This window comes from Pseudophryne corroboree, chromosome 6 (assembly GCF_028390025.1).
Source record: "Pseudophryne corroboree isolate aPseCor3 chromosome 6, aPseCor3.hap2, whole genome shotgun sequence".
Classification (NCBI taxonomy): Eukaryota; Metazoa; Chordata; class Amphibia; order Anura; family Myobatrachidae; genus Pseudophryne; species Pseudophryne corroboree.
Genome location: NC_086449.1, coordinates 488,052,497 through 488,067,319, shown reverse-complemented (window position 1 = coordinate 488,067,319; position 14,823 = coordinate 488,052,497). Strand labels below are relative to the sequence as shown.

The 14,823-nt window shown below is 43.8% G+C and overlaps 1 protein-coding gene across 13 annotated transcripts in view; it reads right to left on the bottom strand.

The window, feature by feature from the left end:
* Positions 1 to 14,823, bottom strand: part of NRCAM (neuronal cell adhesion molecule) — a 327,854-nt gene that overhangs the window by 196,633 nt on the left and 116,398 nt on the right. Inside the window, exon 1 of one of the 13 annotated variants that reach the window (XM_063927299.1) lies at positions 13,157 to 13,249. The exons of the other annotated variants lie outside the window; for them this stretch is intronic. The gene's annotated coding sequence lies outside the window, so the exon portion shown is untranslated. Of the gene's footprint in view, positions 1 to 13,156; positions 13,250 to 14,823 lie in introns of those variants that run through there. 13 annotated transcript variants of the gene reach the window in all.

Below are 14,823 nucleotides of genomic sequence, written 5' to 3'. Positions count from 1 at the left end.
CAAACAAAACAGGCCCCACAGGTGCGTAGGCCCACCGGGAATCTTCCCTGTAAGCCCTATGGCCAATCCGCCTCTGCCCATGGCATTCGACTATCAATCTAATGGTACATACACACTAGGTGATATTGTAAATAATATCTCTCATTTTTACAATCTTGAATGACATTGTTTACAATATCGCCCAGTGTGAATACTATGAGCGATGGCCGATGCGCGCTGTTGGCTGTACATGAAGCTCAATCTGACTATATTGTCAGAAGCTGCATGTCCGTGCCAGCCACGGCATGACGTTACTGTGCAATATCGCTTACACAGTGTTGGCAGCCCGGAGGTGAAACACTATGCGATATCGCTCATGGAGCATTTTGCATAGGGTGTACCCACCATTACGTTTTTATTTACTAAAGTGCAGGTTTTCAAATGTGGAGATGTTGAGCATAGCAACAAGATTCTAATTATCATTTATTTGGTACCTTCCAGAAGATAATAGCTATAATCTGATTGGTTGCTATGGGTAACATCTCAACTTTTGAAAACCCGCACTTTTACCCCTACAGTTTATCTGCAATGAAAACCAAGTTCCATAAAGTCTAATCCCCAATGTAAGAATATTGCTGCATATGCGCAGATTTGGCAACATATATAAAATCCTATTAATGCATACTGTATATTGGAGGGCCCATCAACATTTTCAGGTTTCTACCATGAATGATTTTCTGGTACAGATGTGAAATGGCAGTTTGCAAATATAGGAATATATAGCACCATGACCTTAATACAAACATTAAGAAGTATAGGTATGCAGTAAAAATATCCAGTATTGTAAATTATCTAAGTATTGCTATAAATTGTAAAAACTGTTTTACATATTTAAAGTTATTATTTGACATTATATACTGTTCCAAGATAATATTTATAAGCTGATGTTTAATTGTGGTAGTAAATTTACACATAACATTAATAAGTAATTACCATCTCAAGCCATGGGACACTCATATTTTGTTCTAAAGGATTGCTACAGTGTTTTGTACTGTTTTCAAGGTCTGTGAATGTAACCCTCCCGCCCCAATTTATAGCATGGGTATGAGTCTCAGCAGTACAGGCTGGATGTCTGGGCTGAATCTGTTTTCTGAGGGGCATACTGTACATTCCAAAAACATAAGGCACAGACAAAGTAACTTTAGCTCCAAGATTAGCTTTTAGTTGTTATCATTGTCAAATGATGCCCTGTGTCTGCATGGATTTGTCTGGTTACTTTTTCACTTTTAAAATATTTTGTGAAGAACATCTTACAACATTATAGGACATATTCATTTGGCCACAACATTTTTGCTGCAAAAATGAACGCTGTTATCACGTCCAGTTTCTGTTACCATGGCTATGTGCGCTTTTCTCAAAAACCTGTGTGAAAACTTCAAATAGTCAGGAGTTCTGATCCAGGAGCCAGACTGGCAAAATCCACTAATGTACCCGGCACTGTGGTATGTGGAGTATGTGTCGGGATCCCGGTGGTCAGGATATCGATGCCGGATTCCTGGCAGCTGGCAATGCCGGCAGCCAGAATACCGGCCAAACAGGACTATTCCCACTCATGGGTGTCCACAACACACATACAGCAGGAATAGAACCTGTGGCGAAGGCTGCATGGCGAGCACAGCCAGCCCGAAAGGGAACTCTTTGTGCTCGCCCCGCTGCTGGCATACTGGCGGCAGGGATGCTGTTGTCGGTATATTGACAGCCGCTGGTAAATCATACCGATCCCGTATGTGGCATTAAATCTCTCTCCCAGGCTGTCAGGAAATGCCCCAGATGGTGACAATGCCAAAGACTGTTTTCCTCATGTGGAGCTGGAGTCGCCAGGACATGGGCACCACCATCTTGCCTGTGATCTACCAATCTCTGAGATGATTCCCTGCACATGACTCCTGTGACCTATTAATAGCCAATGTGCCCTGTATAAGTCTCTACCTGGCCATGGGCTACAAGTCGCGTTACACATAACGCGTGAGTGCTGTATGACTCGGTAGCGCTGAGCATCTTTTGGACGCAAAAATGCGTCTTAGATGCAATGCAATGCAATAGGACGCAGGAGAAGCTTCTGCTGATTAAAATTATATGCAACATACCTGTATTCTGTGTGTAATAGTGGCTCCATCTGCATCCAAAATGAAACGTTAGTGTTTTCCAGGAAAACGCTGCACCATGGGGGTCATTCCGAGTTGTTAGCTCGTTATTTTTTTGTCGCAACGGAGAGATTAGTCGCTAATGCGCATGCGCAATGTCCGCAGTGCGACTGCGCCAAGCAAATTTGCTATGCAGTTAGATATTTTACTCACGGCATTACAAGGTTTTTTCTTCGTTCTGGTGATCGTAATGTGATTGACAGGAAGTGGGTGTTTCTGGGCGGAAACTGGCCGTTTTATGGGTGTGTGCGAAAAAACACTACCGTTTCTGGGAAAAACGCGGGAGTGGCTGGAGAAACGGAGGAGTGTCTGGCCGAACGCTGGGTGTGTTTGTGACGTCAAACCAGGAACGAAACTGACTGAACTGATCGCAGATGCCGAGTAAGTGTGGAGCTACTCAGAAACTGCTAAGAAGCGTCTATTCGCAATTTTGCTAATCTTTCGTTCGCAATTTTGATAAGCTAAGATTCACTCCCAGTAGGCGGCGGCTTAGCGTGTGCAAAGCTGCTAAAAGCAGCTTGCGAGCGAACAACTCGGAATGAGGGCCCATAGCATTTTGTATGCAAATAAAGTCGCAGTCACACACAGAATATATGTATGCTGCATATCATTTTACTCAGCAGAAGCTGCTCATGTGTCGCAGCATGGCGCGACTTGAAGGGCTGTATCGTGACTGCAGCAAGGATGTAGAAGGACACATCTGTACTTTACCAGATCAACTTCTGCTGTAACCTGTTTGCTAGCTTCCAGTCTGCAGTTAATCCAGAGATTGGCTCCACAGTCCAGTGTGCTCCATTAGCTGCTGTGATACTCCAAGCGTTATCATAGTTTCCAATGAGTTCTTGTTATGGTCCAAGCAGCAGCCATTACTGCTGGGCGCTCTCCACAGTTTCCAGTCTGTTCCTGTTACACCCCAGGTGCTAGCTACTATTAATGGGTACTTTCTACAGTTTCCAGTGTGTTCCTGTGCTTCATCCAGTACCAGTCACTACTAGTACCAGTAGCTTCATAGTCTTCAGTTTACATCGGTCCACTCTGTTGGCATTCAACACAAGTTCCAGTACACTATGGGGGTCATTCCAAGTCGATTGCACGCTGCAACTTTTTGCAGCCCATGCGATCAACTAGACGCCACCTATAAGGGAGTGTTTTTTTGCATAGCACGGCTGCGATCGCTTGTGCAGCCCTGTTATGCAAAAAAAGTTTTGTGCAGAACAAGACCAGGGTATAAGTTACTTACCCTGTGCGATGAATCCAGCGTTGATGATCCCGGAATTGACATCACACATCCGCCCTCCAAACCCCTTGACATGCCTGCGTTCGCCGCACCACTCCCAGAAAACAGTCAGTTGACACCCCGGAACGCCTTCCTCCTGTCAATCTTCTTGCGGTCGCCGCTGCGACAGCTTTCTTCGCTAGCAGCATCCCTGCCCGGCGAACAATGCGCCTGTGCAATGCAGCCGCAGTGCATGCGCAGTTCCGACCTGAACGCACGGCAGCGATTAAGCGCAGTGTGCGATCGGGTCGGAATGACCCCCTGTGTGCTGCTGTGTATCCATTATACAGAGTCACCTGTAAATATCTATTGTCTCCTGTATTATGGTTATTGCTGTCATTTACAGTGCCTTGCTAAAGTACTCACCATCCATTACATTTTTCATGTTTGGTCACCTCACAACCTAGATTGTTTGAATGTTTGCATCATTTCATTCACAGAACATGCCTACAACTTTGAAGATGTTTTTTTTTTTTAATGTGAAGCAAACAACAAATAGGACAAAATAACAGAAAACTTCAGCGTGCATAACTATTCAACCCCCTTGAATCAGTACATTGTAGAGCCACCTTTTGCGGAAATTACAGCTGCAAGTCCCTTTGGATAAGTCTCTATGAGCTTGCCACATCTTGCCACTGGCAGGGTTGCTGTGTGTTCAGCAATAATGAAGGTATGATATTTGGATGGGTGGGGGCAAACAAGCAGCCACATGGTGACTGTTACTGTCCAGCCAGCCATTAAGAGCTGAAGGGGAGGGAGGGGCTGGGCATCCCTGCAGCTCACTACTGAGTGCACTAGGGGGGTCCTTCCGACCTGTTCGCATGCTGCGGTTCATCGCATCAGTGAGAACGGGTCAGAACTGCGCATGCGCGGCAGCCGCATTGCACAGGCGCGTCGTTGCCTGGCGACAGGCAGCGACGCCACGTATGTAGAAAGCGGTCGCAGCTGTGACCGCATGAAGATTGAGAGGAGGAAGGCATTCTGGGAGCGTCAACTCACTGTTTTACGGGCGTGGAGATCCGAACGCAGACGTGTCCAGGCTTTTGGAGGGCGGATGTCTGATGTCAATTTCGGGACCTTCATCGCTGGATCCATCGCACTGGGTAAGTAACTGCAGGGCTAGTCTTGTTTTACACAAAAACTTTTTTAGCATAGCAGGGCTGCACAAGTGATCGCTCCCCCAAAATACACTCCCCCATAGCCGGCGTCTAGTTGATCGCACCAGCAGCAAAAAGTTGCTACGTGCGATCAACTTGGAACCACCCCCTAGGTCATATAAAAATATGACGAGGTTCAACAAAATGTGGATCTCTCCTCCATCTCAAATAATGTGACCTCAAAATAAAGTCAGTAAAAATGGTGTAGGATGTTCCAAACTAAAGGAACAGGTACAGCTTAATGCCCTGGCTTAATATAATGATATCAATGCCTACAATAATAGTAGTTTGTTTAGGAATTCCATCCAGCTGAGAATGTGGAATACCACCGGCTGTAATTAGTGCAGAACCATACACATGAAAAGAACAAAGGGCCACAATACTGTAATATTATAATGTAATCTTTAGAAGATATAAAAAAACAATATTAAATGCCTATTTATGAAAAAAAATATTTAGAAAAGCTTAACTGAGATCTTTACAAATATGGAGCACTCTGGCATAAAAAAACAACTCAAAACAACTTCACAGGGAATATCCGAGACAGCACAGCAGGTTAGTGTACAGCACGGTAAGTGACTTTTCCACTGAGGAAGTCTTTCCTATCTAAGTGTTACTGGTAGCTGCATCATCCTATTCAAAGCATAAGACTATACCCATCACCATTCATCTCAGAGCACCCACAAAAATCTAGCGCTTTTGTATAGAAAAATTACCCCCCTATATGTTTTTCCTTATCACAAGGAATTTCTCCAACCATCTCCTCGCCTTATATTAATTCAATAATCTTGTTCCACAGAATCTCTCATTCTTGCACTATTCTACTACTCTGTATATTTCAAAGTATGCCATCGCTCTGCCCAAGTCCTCAGTCTGGGTAAGCCTTCCATCATGCACTTAGGAAGCAATCATACTCTGCAAATCAGGATACACAGTGCGACAAAAAGCATTTACTCTACATTTTAGGTATTCAACACTCTGTAAATAAGGCCCACTGTGCTCACACAAATATGCAGACACGCTAGACAGATTTGCGGCATAACATGAAGCAGCAGGACACGGTGACCCTTCTTCAGATCCTTTCTCTGTGCAGCGTCCTTAGTCTTGACAAGTAACAAAAGTGACACGATGAAATTCACAATCTTGCTCCCAACCTGTTTACATTTTCATGCTTGAAAATACATGCTATGATGTGACTAATGTGATGTATCACATTGCTAATACAACGTGATAACTGTATCTCATGCCCTGCAAGACATGCTTAACCACAAACACATAACCTGGCCCGCACACTAAAGTCTGCCACCTTACTGTGTTGTTAAGGTTGCCTAGAATGGTTATGTATTGTTGCTATATCAAAGTCTCTTCTAGGTTTTCTTTCAAATAGAATATTTAGTATTCTTCAAATTTCTTTATAATATAACAGGAACAAACAATGAAAGAGACAATAGGTTCCTAGAGACAGGTGACCAAATGGAACACATTTTTCCTAAATGTAAGTAAACATGTAAATGGATGTAGTATCCCTACATATGCAATTCTTAAACATGCTCTGTAACTTACAATAGCTTGTACTTGTCCACAACACAGTGGTATACTTCAAAAACTCCATACTGCAGCTGAACGTTTCATGTTATTGTCACTATTGTCGCTAATGAAACAATTACAGAAGTCGCACATTCTGATTGCACAGTGGTTCACAAACTTTTGTGACTCACAGTGCCCTAGAGTACTATAATTTTGTTCACGGCACTTAAGAAATTCAGCAAATATTAAAATTAAATTGTGTTTATATGTCATCCTTACAGTAGGTTCAGCTGTGAGGGACAGGATGTGCTTCTGTTTGGCCACATATTTTATGATTGGCAGCCTCTAGCACTGGTTTTGCTTATTACACTGACCATAAATAATTTGAATTGGTTCTGGACCAACAACCTAGGGCACCCCTGCAAGTGTCCTAAGGCACCCCAGGGTGTTACGGCACCCAGTCTGGGAACCACTATATAAGCAGCAAAAAAACTAGACACTGTTTAAAGTTTGGTTCATATCCAATGCTGTGTTTTGATGTAATCCATGTACCGTAAAGGCCACGTGCACATAAGTGTTATGTAGTAGACAGGGTACCAAAACTTACCAAAGAGGAAATGTAATAAAATACTCCCCAGTATAACCTCTTTTACATCTGCCCTTAGAATATAAGCTATCGTGAGCAGGGTTCTCCTAGTTTTTGCTTCATCCCTCCCCCAGTTAGCTCAGGCACTTTATCCAATATGTATATGCTTTTAATTATTTATAAACATTGTTTACCTTCTAATTAGGTATCTATGGTCTAGGTATTACTACTCTGTACAACGCTGAATAACGTCATGGTCCCTATAAATAAATAATAATAATGCCTTTACATAGATTCGTGTCTAAGAAATGCACAATATTATTTCTGTTATAGTCATTGCTTTGTAATGTACTACAGTACTCTGCAGCAGAGCCGTAACTACGTGTGTGCGAGAGGGGCCTCGCACACAGCACAGAGCCCTGGGGAGCGCAGAGTCACGGCCCTGTACGGAGCATCAGAGCTCCTTACAGCTCTATTGCCCAGCCGCAGTCAGAGACAAAGTGCAGGGATGCCGCGACCGCTAACAGCGTGAGTCTGTGTGTCCCGCGGTTACAGTAAGCTGGCTCGTTACATACAGCACGCCCCCCTCTGCAAACCTCCCCGAGCCGCCGGAGCCGCCGCCGCCGCCCCGCCCCCCAACACGCGATAGCACCCGGCATGTGAGGAAAGTGACCAGCTGTAGTGTCCAATTAAGCTGCACTCAGTCTCCTGGCCTCGCCACGCGATTTCCCCCGCATAGTCTCTCCCTTTCCCCTTCATGAACACCGCCCGAAAATCCCCACCCCCCCGTGCTGAGCAAACTGTCCAGCTGTCAAATTAAACTGTGCAGCCAGCGGCTGTGAGACTAGCTAAGCCCCCAGGATGCAAGGAAGGAGGCGGGATCCCTGTGTCCTCGTTCGGAGGAGAGACAGTGAACATAAGTAAGACATACATTTTTTTCTCTGTTAACAACTAAATTTTAGTTTTAGGCTAGATATGCATTTATATATATACATTTCCATAAGGTGCAGCACTCCTGATGTCTTCAATAAATAAACTACTGTAAATGCACATCTTGAGTTGGCAACTGAAGATGGTGCATCTAGTTTATTTATTGCAGACATCAGGAGTACTGCACCTTATGGAAATGTATGAATGAAAATAGTGCGGGCACCTGATGCAGTACATTGCCGTATAGGGAATGCCAGGTTAGATTTTATATATATATATATATATATATATACTGTATGTGTGTGGGAGAGAAGTAGAATCATCAACTTCTGCACCGGTGTCTATATACCCGCGTCGCTGCTTGTTCCCCTCTTCTGGCGGGACCAGTGATCAGTACTACTAATCAAGCTACTGGCACCTGCTTACTTGGGAGTGGGGAGGACCCACCAACATGCCCCAGCTGCAGGCGCCGCTCAGCTTCATTGCCCAGCTGCAGCCCGCCACAGCACAGCAGCACCAGCCAGTGTCACAGAGGACAGCGGGGAGAGATGGTAAGTGTCTCTTTCTCTCTCTCGACGCTGTCTGCCGTAATGTGTAAAAAGGGGGACGCTGTCTTCCGTAATGTGTAAAAAGGGGACGCTGTCTGCCGTAATGTGTAAAAAGGTAATGTGTAAAAAGGGGGACGCTGTCTGCCGTAATGTGTAAAAAGGGGACGCTGACTGCCGTAATGTGTAAAAGGGGCTCTACCTGGTGTAGTGGCGCAACTGTGCGGTGTAATTTGAATAATGGAGACTACTGTGCACCGTAGTATGAATTGGTATTATTTTGTGGCCACACCACACCCTTTCCCCATGAAGCCACGCCCCTAATTTTTTGCGCGCGCCTGCGGCGCGCACTGCCCATGTTTTTCCATACGGCGGTGGGGGGGGCGCCAATGCCGTTTCTTGCACACATCGCTAAAATGCCTAGTTACGACACTGCTCTGCAGTGATGGACAATGAGGAAAACAACATAAAACTGGGACATAAAAGGTAGATACGATAAATTCAGATGGAGAAAAAATGGATGGTCCTGCTCATTAGAAAGCTTATAATAAAATTGGAGTCCACAGCTGAAATAAGATTGGAACAGTAGCAAAATCTTACAAGTGTGAGAAATATATATGTAATATACTGTTATAAAGATGGGGGTTTATGTGGAACATTGAAAAATTTTAAGTTGGAGGATCATGCATGGGGGGTCAATTAAATAAGTGATTAATGGTACAGGGAAAGTATTGTAGGTAGGAGTGGAAGATGAGGAGAGGAGAAAGAGGAAGGTCAGTCTTGCTACAGAACTGAGAATGGATTTAAATGGGATAGAATGGCGAGGGGATGTCAGATAGTAGGAGGTTGCATTAGTCAAGGCTGGTGATGCTGAGTGTGGATTAGTTTTGGGTGCATCTTAGGTAAGAAAGGGGGTATTTTTGCAATCTTTAGAAAGTACAGAGATATTAACTGTTATGTGTGATGTAAAGTTGAGGGCAGAGTAACAGGTGACACAAAAGCAGTAGGTCTGGTAAAAAAAAAAATATGGTGATGATGGCAGTGAGGGAGATGTCGGGGTGAGTGAGACAGGAGGTAAAATGAAAAGCTCTGTTTTGAACATGTCAAGTAAAGACAGAACTGTACAGTATAAGGCCCATGAGTCCTATGCAGTGTTGCCTTTCTATAAATGGAGCACATGCAGATGCCATATAGAAGTTAGAACGCACCTAAATGGATAATGTCCATAGCACCAGGCTCTAGAAGAGGCGGATTTAGACCTCATGGGGCCCTAGGCAAGTTACCGGTTTGGGGCCCCCTCCTTCAACAATCCATAGCACTATATTTCCATTCCTGGTTGCGAACAGCATCACAGAAGTACCTTGGTGCATATGTAGTGTGATTGCGGCACGTGCACAGACTACCAATAATCGCTCAGTTGTATGAACATCAGCATTATGTACAAATCTGAATCAGGACCTAGGTCTTTTGGAAGTAGATTTGAAACCTGTGTCACACTTAAGTAAACCAACGGCCCAATACAGTGGATGAAACCATTTTGTGTCTCCAAACATTTCTCATCTTATCAAAGAACATCATTGCACAAAATTGTCACTCGTCACTATAAGCGATAGGCTGCATTCTCAGGATTATTGGTTCAGGACATTTGTATTTCTTGGACTGGACAGTATAGATGATTGTGTAAAGGAGACTGAAATTCCACCTTACACAGCAGTTGAAATTGAAAACTGTATACTCTAGGCCTGGACCTAAATCTAAACAAAGATATTTAGATCGGTAAATCCAGGACATATATCATCCCTACATTAATCCTGACCCTAACTCATCCCTAACCCCAAACTCAATCTGCTAAACCCTACACAACCCTAATGCCCTATCCCTAACCCAAACCCCTAAACTAACCCTAATACCCTAACACTAAGTTTTTCCCTCTTAGTTAGTACTATAAAGGTGGATGGCCCTCTCTCCATGGCTCCTTACATATTACCTCATCTGAAAGAGTGCTAGGGACTAGAAAGTCGCTGCGAGGTGGCAGCTGCAGTGGGGACTGTGGTGTGGACATAAAGAGCTGGTGGTGTGGTGGGTACACATACAGATGTAGCCATGCTCATCTTTGCTGCGATGCAGAATGCTTCAACATGGCTTGCTGCATGGCATGTTGGGCTGCGACTATTTACAGCCGCAATCGCTCCATCAGTTAATGGAGCGATCACTGGCTGCGAATAGTCACAGACAAACATGCCATGCAGCAAGCCGTGTTGCAGCATTCTGCATCGCAGCAAAGATGAGCACCACAGACTATGGTGGATGCCGGCCTAATATAACAGTAACATTACAGTGGTGCCTGGGTAATTTCACAAGCTAGACACTGACTACCCAACAACCCTGCAATTGATAGATGTCGGTACAAGCCTACAGGGAGACAGACCCCACCCCCCACCCCCAAGATACACGCACACCATTTCTTTTTCAAGTAGGCTATAGGATTATTTTTTATGGTAGGTAGAAGTGGACAGGACTGCCTTACGTTTCATGGTATATTACTAGTAATTAGCATGCACAGTGCAGACAACAGGACTCTGTACAAGCCAGATTTATTTGAGGGGCCTGTCCAAGGGCCCCTTGGGACCCACAGGGCCCTAGGTGGGTGCCTAGGTTGCCTTGTGAAAAATCTGGGCCTTGACTCTAGACACCACCAACTGCTATACAAATGGGCATTGCTAGTATTTTGACATCTGTGGTTTAATGCATATCACAGAAACGCCGTATCTCCATTATGCTATGTTACCTTTTATACAGTATCTTATAGAATGAAAGGCTAACACTGCTCCTCATGTCTAAGGGTTGAAGTTAAGTGTTTGGGGTGGCGGCGGCCACTAGATGACACCTGATGGAGCAATTAAAGTGTTGCTCCGTTCGGGCACGCACAACCGCCAGTGCTGACATTACTGTTATATTGTTCTGTCATTTTGACGGTCTGATAACTAGTGTCCAATTAAATAAAAATTGTACTGTAAGACCAGTGAGATAGAAACTATAATTTCAGCTCAAAGAGCTTGTGTCATTCACTAGTGTCAGGAAATACTTTAGAAGATAAAGGGGGAGATGTATCAAAGCTTGGAGAGAGATAAAGTAACTAATCAGCCCTATTACAGTCTGTGTTTGAAAAATGACAGTTAGAAGCTGTTTGTTCAGGCTGCGGTGGGACGGTTAGGGTTAGGCTACAGGGGTTAGAGGGTTAGGCTGCGGGGAGGGTGGATTAGGCACCCTAGGCTAGTGTTAGGCTGTGGGAAAGGGGGGTTAGGGTTAGGCTGCCATAGGGGGAGGGCTAGATTTAGGCTGTGGTGAGGGAGGGTTAAGGTTAGGGGGGTAAGGGATTAGGTTTAGCAGGTGTCGGAATTCCCAGGGTCGGAATGCCGCGGTCTGTATTTTGACTGCCGGCACCCCGACCGCCAGGATGCTGTATGTAATTCGTTAGCATCAGCATTGTTTGCTCTTTATTGTTTACAGCATTATCATTTATTCATATAGAAACAACATACTGTATTGCACTTTACAATTTACTTTGAATATTTTCCGGTAATGACAACAACAAACACTAACAGACCAGCATACTTCCTGCCACTAATACATAATAGTACACAGAGCTTCCATTGAAGGATTCCTAGAATTTTGTCTCTATGGTAGCATCTAATATAGTAAATTCTAGCAAGTACGATCTTTCTAGCTTCTGCTTCATTGTATATTCCTATACATCTATGGTATGTTCCCTGCCTATACAGCACAGTGGGACATGCTGACACAATGTAAATCAAGAATATCCACACTATTAAAGATCCACATAATATCAACAACTAAAAGAGAAGAAATACTTCTACAAAAAACATTCTGGATGTGTTTTATTATACAGATTAGGGCACTGATAACGATGATAGATTTTGACAGGAGAAAATACAGTCTCACAGCGCCCTGTGTAGCTACCACCTCATGAATGCACCTGCAATATGAATGAAGGACAGCTGCGAGAGGGGTGCTTAGTAGGGCATCAGCTTATAGCCTGAGGGTTTTCTCTCAGCATTGCAGGGGCCTGAGGAGAGTCTATGCGCACCTGGCAGGTGAAATGATTATTCTCTATTTGGAAACATATTTTCTTCCATTGTTGCTTCGCTGTGTTTGTTGAACGAGGATTAAAAATAAAGAAGAGAAGACAAGTGCAAAAATAGCATCTGTAACAGCGCATTTCTAAAGCATATAAAGCATTCCACATAAAAGGGAGGTCATAAAACTCCTGCAGATAATGGTAACCATTCAGAATAGCCTGTTGGCATCATAAAAATACACTCTCTCTGAAGGCTGGACACTATGATGGATTATACCTCAGTAGTCTCTCCTGCTACTGGAACTCTAAAAGGGCTACACCCTATTGTTCTTATCATATTATTGATGGCTTTCTAAAAAGGAAGAAAGCTGCTACAATTAAGAGTGAACGTAAATGCCTGTGGAGGGTTTCTACAGACAAGTGTGTGTAAATGAGCAAGTTACTGCTGGGATCCAAGCACAGGATAACTGAACGTTGTGTACACCCAAACTTGTGTCACCCCAAAGTATGCAATCTAAGCATGTTATACAAACCAGAATTCCCACCACGTGACTAGATGATTCACAACGTGGTTCAAAAGGATACTATCTATTCACATCATAAATAACTTTTTTTAAATCAATAACCAACCCTCAACATATAAGAACTTAATCAACATAACTGACCCAAAAGTATAAAAACTATATGTAATATAAAAGTAAAACAAACATTAAATAAAGCACTACAAAGTAAAATTAAGACTGAAAGAGTAAAAAAAAAAAAACTCAAACACAACAAAACTCTATAAATGCCCCACATGCAGTATCCACAAGCGCATACAGTTCAACATGTGCATTATATAATTGATAATTACCAAGTAATAAGTGGCAATTTCCCCCTGATAATTGGAAGATCTGGAACTGTTAGACTGTCTCTTGTAATCCTGCTGACAAGTGCGCTGCTGATCCCTGCTGTTACCAACGTGTGTGTGGGGGTATGTGTATGTGTGTGTGATGACATTCAGAGAGAAGAGTGTTTCAGCCAATCAACGGCCATGACGACCTCCCAGGCTTCTGTGACTGATCAGCAACAAGCAACAAAAGTTCTCTCACTGTAATACTGTACGTAAGGAGTCAGGTTTCCGATATTTATGTACTTGCCACTTTGCAGTATTGTTGTTTGAGAGGGGGGGCGGCTACAATTGTTTTTTGTGCTCCGGTAAGAAATGTAATTAATTTGTTTTGCAGACTGGGCATATTTCTGCTTGCACCCTTCTGAGGTGGTAAGCAGAAATGCGCAAAAAGTCATGCTTTTCACCACTCAAACTGCAGATAAGTTGCTATTGTTCAATTATGCAAACAACAATCATATGCATTGTGTTTCTGTGCCATTGTATACAAAATTGTATTGCACACTATGGGGGAGATGTACTAAGCCTTGGAGATTGAGAAAGAGATAAAGTACCAGCCAATCAACTCCTAACTGCCATGTTACAGGCTGTGTTTGAAGAATGACAGTTTGGAGCTCACTGGTGGGTACTTTGGCCCTCATTCCGAGTTGATCGCACCATGCAACTTTTTGCTGCTGGTGCGATCAACTAATCTCCGCCTATGGGGGAGTGCATTTCAGCATAGCAGGGCTGCGATCGCTTGTGCAGCCCTGGTATGCTAAAAAAAGTTTCACTCAAAACAAGACCAGGGCTGGACATACTTACCCTGTGCGACGTGTCCAGTGACGAGGGTCACGGCTTTGACGTCAGACATCTGCCCTCCGTTCGCCTGGACATGCCTGCGTTTTTCTTACCACTCCCCGAAAACGGCTCCAAACGGTGAGTTGCCGCCGCGGAACGCCTTCCTGCAGTCAATCTTCTTGCGGTCACCACTGCGACCGCTTTCTTCGTAGTCAGCGTCGTTGCCGACGCACGTGCGCAATGCGCACGCCGCGCATTCCAGACCCGATCGCACCGCTGAGAGGAAGTGCAGCGTGCGATCGGGTCGAAATCAGCCCCTTTATCTCTCTCCACTTTATAACTCTTAGTACATCTCCCCCTACGTTTCAAAATGAGCTTAGCTAAGATGAAATACAAAAATAATAAATTGAATAACATTTTATATATATATATATATATATATATACACAGTATATATATATATAATCCTCCAAGTCAGTCGGCACTCAGGTCCTAAATAGACAGCTTCCCCCGGTGCCCGATTCCTTAAAACAATTGGACGATTCTGTGACCAGATATAAATCAGCAGCAGGCAAAGTTCAAAAAAATCTATCAAGAGCAGAAACTACGGCATTGCAAAACCTTGCTAAGTACGAAGATATAACTATTCGGCCCGCCGATAAAGGCGGAGCCATAGTTATTTAAGGAATCAGTGAATATCGACAAGAAATTGAGAGACAGCTGGCAGAAACAGAGGTATACAAAAAACTCTCTTGTGATCCTACTAAAGAATTCCAATTACAACTGCGGTCACTACTGAATGAGGCAGTCCAAAATGGACTTATTTTTCCAGCTCTTCAGAAAGTTTTGTG